The sequence below is a fragment of the Callionymus lyra genome, unplaced genomic scaffold, assembly GCF_982586985.1.
Source record: "Callionymus lyra unplaced genomic scaffold, fCalLyr1.hap1.1 HAP1_SCAFFOLD_120, whole genome shotgun sequence".
In the NCBI taxonomy this organism is placed as follows: domain Eukaryota; kingdom Metazoa; phylum Chordata; class Actinopteri; order Syngnathiformes; family Callionymidae; genus Callionymus; species Callionymus lyra.
Genome location: NW_028258600.1, coordinates 124,436 through 130,000, shown reverse-complemented (window position 1 = coordinate 130,000; position 5,565 = coordinate 124,436). Strand labels below are relative to the sequence as shown.

Genomic DNA, 5,565 nt, shown 5'->3' with positions numbered 1-5,565 from the left:
TGGGGAGCCTCCTCCTGCGGGGATGGGGTACCAGGAGGCCGGGGAACATTTTCAACACTTTGGGGCATTTTTAAACACTTTGCTCCTTTTCCCCCCTCTCCCAACCAGGGGGCCTGGGGAGCCTCCTCCTGCGGGGATGGGGAACCAGGGGCCTGGGGAACATTTTCAACACTTTGGGGCATTTTTAAACACTTTGCTCCTTTTCCCCCCTCTCCCAACCAGGGGGCCTGGGGAGCCTCCTCCTGCGGGGATGGGGAACCAGGGGCCTGGGGAACATTTTCAACACTTTGGGGCATTTTTAAACACTTTGGTCTTTTTCCCCCCTCTCCCAACCAGGGGGCCTGGGGAGCCTCCTCCTGCGGGGATGGGGAACCAGGGGCCTGGGGAACATTTTCAACACTTTGGGGCATTTTAAACACTTTGCTCTTTTTCCCCCTCTCCCAACCAGGGGGCCTGGGGAGCCTCCTCCTGCGGGGATGGGGAACCAGGGGCCTGGGGAACATTTTCAACACTTTGGGGCATTTTTAAACACTTTGCTCTTTTTCCCCCTCTCCCAACCAGGGGGCCTTGGGAGCCTCCTCCTGCGGGGATGGGGAACCAGGGGCCTGGGGAACATTTTCAACACTTTGGGGCATTTTTAAACACTTTGCTCTTTTTCCCCCTCTCCCAACCAGGGGGCCTGGGGAGCCTCCTCCTGCGGGGATGGGGAACCAGGGGCCTGGGGAACATTTTCAACACTTTGGGGCATTTTTAAACACTTTGCTCTTTTTCCCCCTCTCCCAACCAGGGGGCCTTGGGAGCCTCCTCCTGCGGGGATGGGGAACCAGGGGCCTGGGGAACATTTTCAACACTTTGGGGCATTTTTAAACACTTTGCTCTTTTTCCCCCTCTCCCAACCAGGGGGCCTGGGGAGCCTCCTCCTGCGGGGATGGGGAACCAGGGGCCTGGGGAACATTTTCAACACTTTGGGGCATTTTTAAACACTTTGCTCTTTTTCCCCCTCTCCCAACCAGGGGGCCTGGGGAGCCTCCTCCTGCGGGGATGGGGAACCAGGGGCCTGGGGAACATTTTCAACACTTTGGGGCATTTTTAAACACTTTGCTCTTTTTCCCCCTCTCCCAACCAGGGGGCCTTGGGAGCCTCCTCCTGCGGGGATGGGGAACCAGGGGCCTGGGGAACATTTTCAACACTTTGGGGCATTTTTAAACACTTTGCTCTTTTTCCCCCTCTCCCAACCAGGGGGCCTGGGGAGCCTCCTCCTGCGGGGATGGGGAACCAGGGGCCTGGGGAACATTTTCAACACTTTGGGGCATTTTTAAACACTTTGCTCTTTTTCCCCCTCTCCCAACCAGGGGGCCTGGGGAGCCTCCTCCTGCGGGGATGGGGAACCAGGGGCCTGGGGAACATTTTCAACACTTTGGGGCATTTTTAAACACTTTGCTCTTTTTCCCCCTCTCCCAACCAGGGGCCTGGGGAGCCTCCTCCTGCGGGCATGGAGAACCAGGGGGCCTGGGGAGCCTCCTCCTGCGGGCATGGAGAACCAGGGGGCCTGGGGAGCCTCCTCCTGCGGGGATGGGGAACCAGGGGCCTGGGGAGCCTCCTCCTGCGGGGATGGAGAACCAAGGGGCCTGGGGAGCCTCCTCCTGCGGGCATGGAGAACATGGGGGCCTGGGGAGCCTCCTCCTGCGGGGATGGAGAACCAGGGGGCCTGGGGAGCCTCCTCCTGCGGGCATGGAGAACCAGGGGGCCTGGGGAGCCTCCTCCTGCGGGGATGGGGAACCAGGGGGCCTGGGGAGCCTCCTCCTGCGGGGATGGAGAACCAGGGGGCCTGGGGAGCCTCCTCCTGCGGGCATGGAGAACCAGGGGGCCTGGGGAGCCTCCTCCTGCGGGGATGGAGAACCAGGGCGCCTGGGGAGCCTCCTCCTGCGGGGATGGGGAACCAGGGGGCCTGGGGAGCCTCCTCCTGCGGGGATGGGGAACCAGGGGGCCTGGGGAGCCTCCTCCTGCGGGGATGGAGAACCAGGGGGCCTGGGGAGCCTCCTCCTGCGGTCATGGAGAACCAGGGGGCCTGGGGAGCCTCCTCCTGCGGGCATGGAGAACCAGGGGCCTGGGGAGCCTCCTCCTGCGGGGATGGAGAACCAGGGGGCCTGGGGAGCCTCCTCCTGCGGGCATGGAGAACCAGGGGGCCTGGGGAGCCTCCTCCTGCGGGCATGGAGAACCAGGGGGCCTGGGGAGCCTCCTCCTGCGGGGATGGGGAACCAGGGGCCTGGGGAGCCTCCTCCTGCGGGGATGGAGAACCAAGGGGCCTGGGGAGCCTCCTCCTGCGGGCATGGAGAACATGGGGGCCTGGGGAGCCTCCTCCTGCGGGGATGGAGAACCAGGGGGCCTGGGGAGCCTCCTCCTGCGGGCATGGAGAACCAGGGGGCCTGGGGAGCCTCCTCCTGCGGGGATGGGGAACCAGGGGGCCTGGGGAGCCTCCTCCTGCGGGGATGGAGAACCAGGGGGCCTGGGGAGCCTCCTCCTGCGGGCATGGAGAACCAGGGGGCCTGGGGAGCCTCCTCCTGCGGGGATGGAGAACCAGGGCGCCTGGGGAGCCTCCTCCTGCGGGGATGGGGAACCAGGGGGCCTGGGGAGCCTCCTCCTGCGGGGATGGGGAACCAGGGGGCCTGGGGAGCCTCCTCCTGCGGGGATGGAGAACCAGGGGGCCTGGGGAGCCTCCTCCTGCGGTCATGGAGAACCAGGGGGCCTGGGGAGCCTCCTCCTGCGGGCATGGAGAACCAGGGGCCTGGGGAGCCTCCTCCTGCGGGGATGGAGAACCAGGGGGCCTGGGGAGCCTCCTCCTGCGGGCATGGAGAACCAGGGGGCCTGGGGAGCCTCCTCCTGCGGGCATGGAGAACCAGGGGGCCTGGGGAGCCTCCTCCTGCGGGGATGGGGAACCAGGGGCCTGGGGAGCCTCCTCCTGCGGGGATGGAGAACCAAGGGGCCTGGGGAGCCTCCTCCTGCGGGCATGGAGAACATGGGGGCCTGGGGAGCCTCCTCCTGCGGGGATGGAGAACCAGGGGGCCTGGGGAGCCTCCTCCTGCGGGCATGGAGAACCAGGGGGCCTGGGGAGCCTCCTCCTGCGGGGATGGGGAACCAGGGGGCCTGGGGAGCCTCCTCCTGCGGGGATGGAGAACCAGGGGGCCTGGGGAGCCTCCTCCTGCGGGCATGGAGAACCAGGGGGCCTGGGGAGCCTCCTCCTGCGGGGATGGAGAACCAGGGCGCCTGGGGAGCCTCCTCCTGCGGGGATGGAGAACCAGGGGCCTGGGGAGCCTCCTCCTGCGGGGATGGGGAACCAAGGGGCCTGGGGAGCCTCCTCCTGCGGGCATGGAGAACATGGGGGCCTGGGGAGCCTCCTCCTGCGGGGATGGAGAACCAGGGGGCCTGGGGAGCCTCCTCCTGCGGGGATGGGGAACCAGGGGGCCTGGGGAGCCTCCTCCTGCGGGGATGGAGAACCAGGGGGCCTGGGGAGCCTCCTCCTGCGGGCATGGAGAACCAGGGGGCCTGGGGAGCCTCCTCCTGCGGGGATGGAGAACCAGGGCGCCTGGGGAGCCTCCTCCTGCGGGGATGGGGAACCAGGGGGCCTGGGGAGCCTCCTCCTGCGGGGATGGGGAACCAGGGGGCCTGGGGAGCCTCCTCCTGCGGGGATGGAGAACCAGGGGGCCTGGGGAGCCTCCTCCTGCGGTCATGGAGAACCAGGGGGCCTGGGGAGCCTCCTCCTGCGGGCATGGAGAACCAGGGGCCTGGGGAGCCTCCTCCTGCGGGGATGGAGAACCAGGGGGCCTGGGGAGCCTCCTCCTGCGGGCATGGAGAACCAGGGGGCCTGGGGAGCCTCCTCCTGCGGGCATGGAGAACCAGGGGGCCTGGGGAGCCTCCTCCTGCGGGGATGGGGAACCAGGGGCCTGGGGAGCCTCCTCCTGCGGGGATGGAGAACCAAGGGGCCTGGGGAGCCTCCTCCTGCGGGCATGGAGAACATGGGGGCCTGGGGAGCCTCCTCCTGCGGGGATGGAGAACCAGGGGGCCTGGGGAGCCTCCTCCTGCGGGCATGGAGAACCAGGGGGCCTGGGGAGCCTCCTCCTGCGGGGATGGGGAACCAGGGGGCCTGGGGAGCCTCCTCCTGCGGGGATGGAGAACCAGGGGGCCTGGGGAGCCTCCTCCTGCGGGCATGGAGAACCAGGGGGCCTGGGGAGCCTCCTCCTGCGGGGATGGAGAACCAGGGCGCCTGGGGAGCCTCCTCCTGCGGGGATGGAGAACCAGGGGCCTGGGGAGCCTCCTCCTGCGGGGATGGAGAACCAAGGGGCCTGGGGAGCCTCCTCCTGCGGGCATGGAGAACATGGGGGCCTGGGGAGCCTCCTCCTGCGGGGATGGAGAACCAGGGGGCCTGGGGAGCCTCCTCCTGCGGGGATGGGGAACCAGGGGGCCTGGGGAGCCTCCTCCTGCGGTGATGGGGAACCATGGGGCCTGGGGAGCCTCCTCCTGCGGGGATGGAGAACCAGGGGGCCTGGGGAGCCTCCTCCTGCGGGGATGGAGAACCAGGGCGCCTGGGGAGCCTACTCCTGCGGGGATGGAGAACCAAGGGGCCTGGGGAGCCTCCTCCTGCGGGCATGGAGAACATGGGGGCCTGGGGAGCCTCCTCCTGCGGGGATGGAGAACCAGGGGGCCTGGGGAGCCTCCTCCTGCGGGGATGGAGAACCAGGGGGCCTGGGGAGCCTCCTCCTGCGGGCATGGAGAACCAGGGGGCCTGGGGAGCCTCCTCCTGCGGGGATGGGGAACCAGGGGCCTGGGGAGCCTCCTCCTGCGGGCATGGAGAACCAGGGGGCCTGGGGAGCCTCCTCCTGCGGGGATGGGGAACCAGGGGGCCTGGGGAGCCTCCTCCTGCACCAGGGGGCCTGGGGAGCCTCCTCCTGCGGGGATGGGGAACCAGGGGGCCTGGGGAGCCTCCTCCTGCGGTGATGGGGAACCATGGGGCCTGGGGAGCCTCCTCCTGCGGGGATGGGGAACCAGGGGGCCTGGGGAGCCTCCTCCTGCGGGGATGGGGAACCAGGGGCCTGGGGAGCCTCCTCCTGCACCAGGGGGCCTGGGGAGCCTCCTCCTGCGGGGATGGGGAACCAGGGGGCCTGGGGAGCCTCCTCCTGCGGGGATGGGGAACCAGGGGCCTGGGGAACATTTTCAACACTTTGGGGCATTTCACAAGCGCTTCCCTCGCTTACGGCCACACCACCCTGAATGAGCCCGATCTCGTCTGATCTCGGAAGCCAAGCAGGGTCGGGCCCAGTTAGTACTTGGATGGGAGACCGCCTGGGAATACTGGGTGCTGTAAGCATTTTTTTTTGCCATTATTTGTGGGTAGAAAAGTGAGAAAAGTGACCTAAAATAGAACCGGGACTAGGCGGCAGTTCCCCCCACCAGGCGGCGGCATTTGGGGCATTATTTGTGGGTAAGAAAGTGAGAAAAGTGACCTAAAATAGAACCGGGACTAGGCGGCAGTTCCCCCCACCAGGCGGCGGCATTTGGGGCATTATTTGT

General features: G+C 67.3%; 1 non-coding gene across 1 annotated transcript; it reads left to right on the top strand.

Moving 5' to 3' along the window:
* The first annotated feature begins 5,243 nt into the window (after window positions 1-5,243).
* Window positions 5,244-5,362, top strand: LOC148058296 (5S ribosomal RNA). Its single transcript, XR_015709998.1, has one exon. It is a non-coding gene; the product is annotated as a 5S ribosomal RNA (ribosomal RNA).
* The last annotated feature ends 203 nt before the right edge of the window (window positions 5,363-5,565 follow it).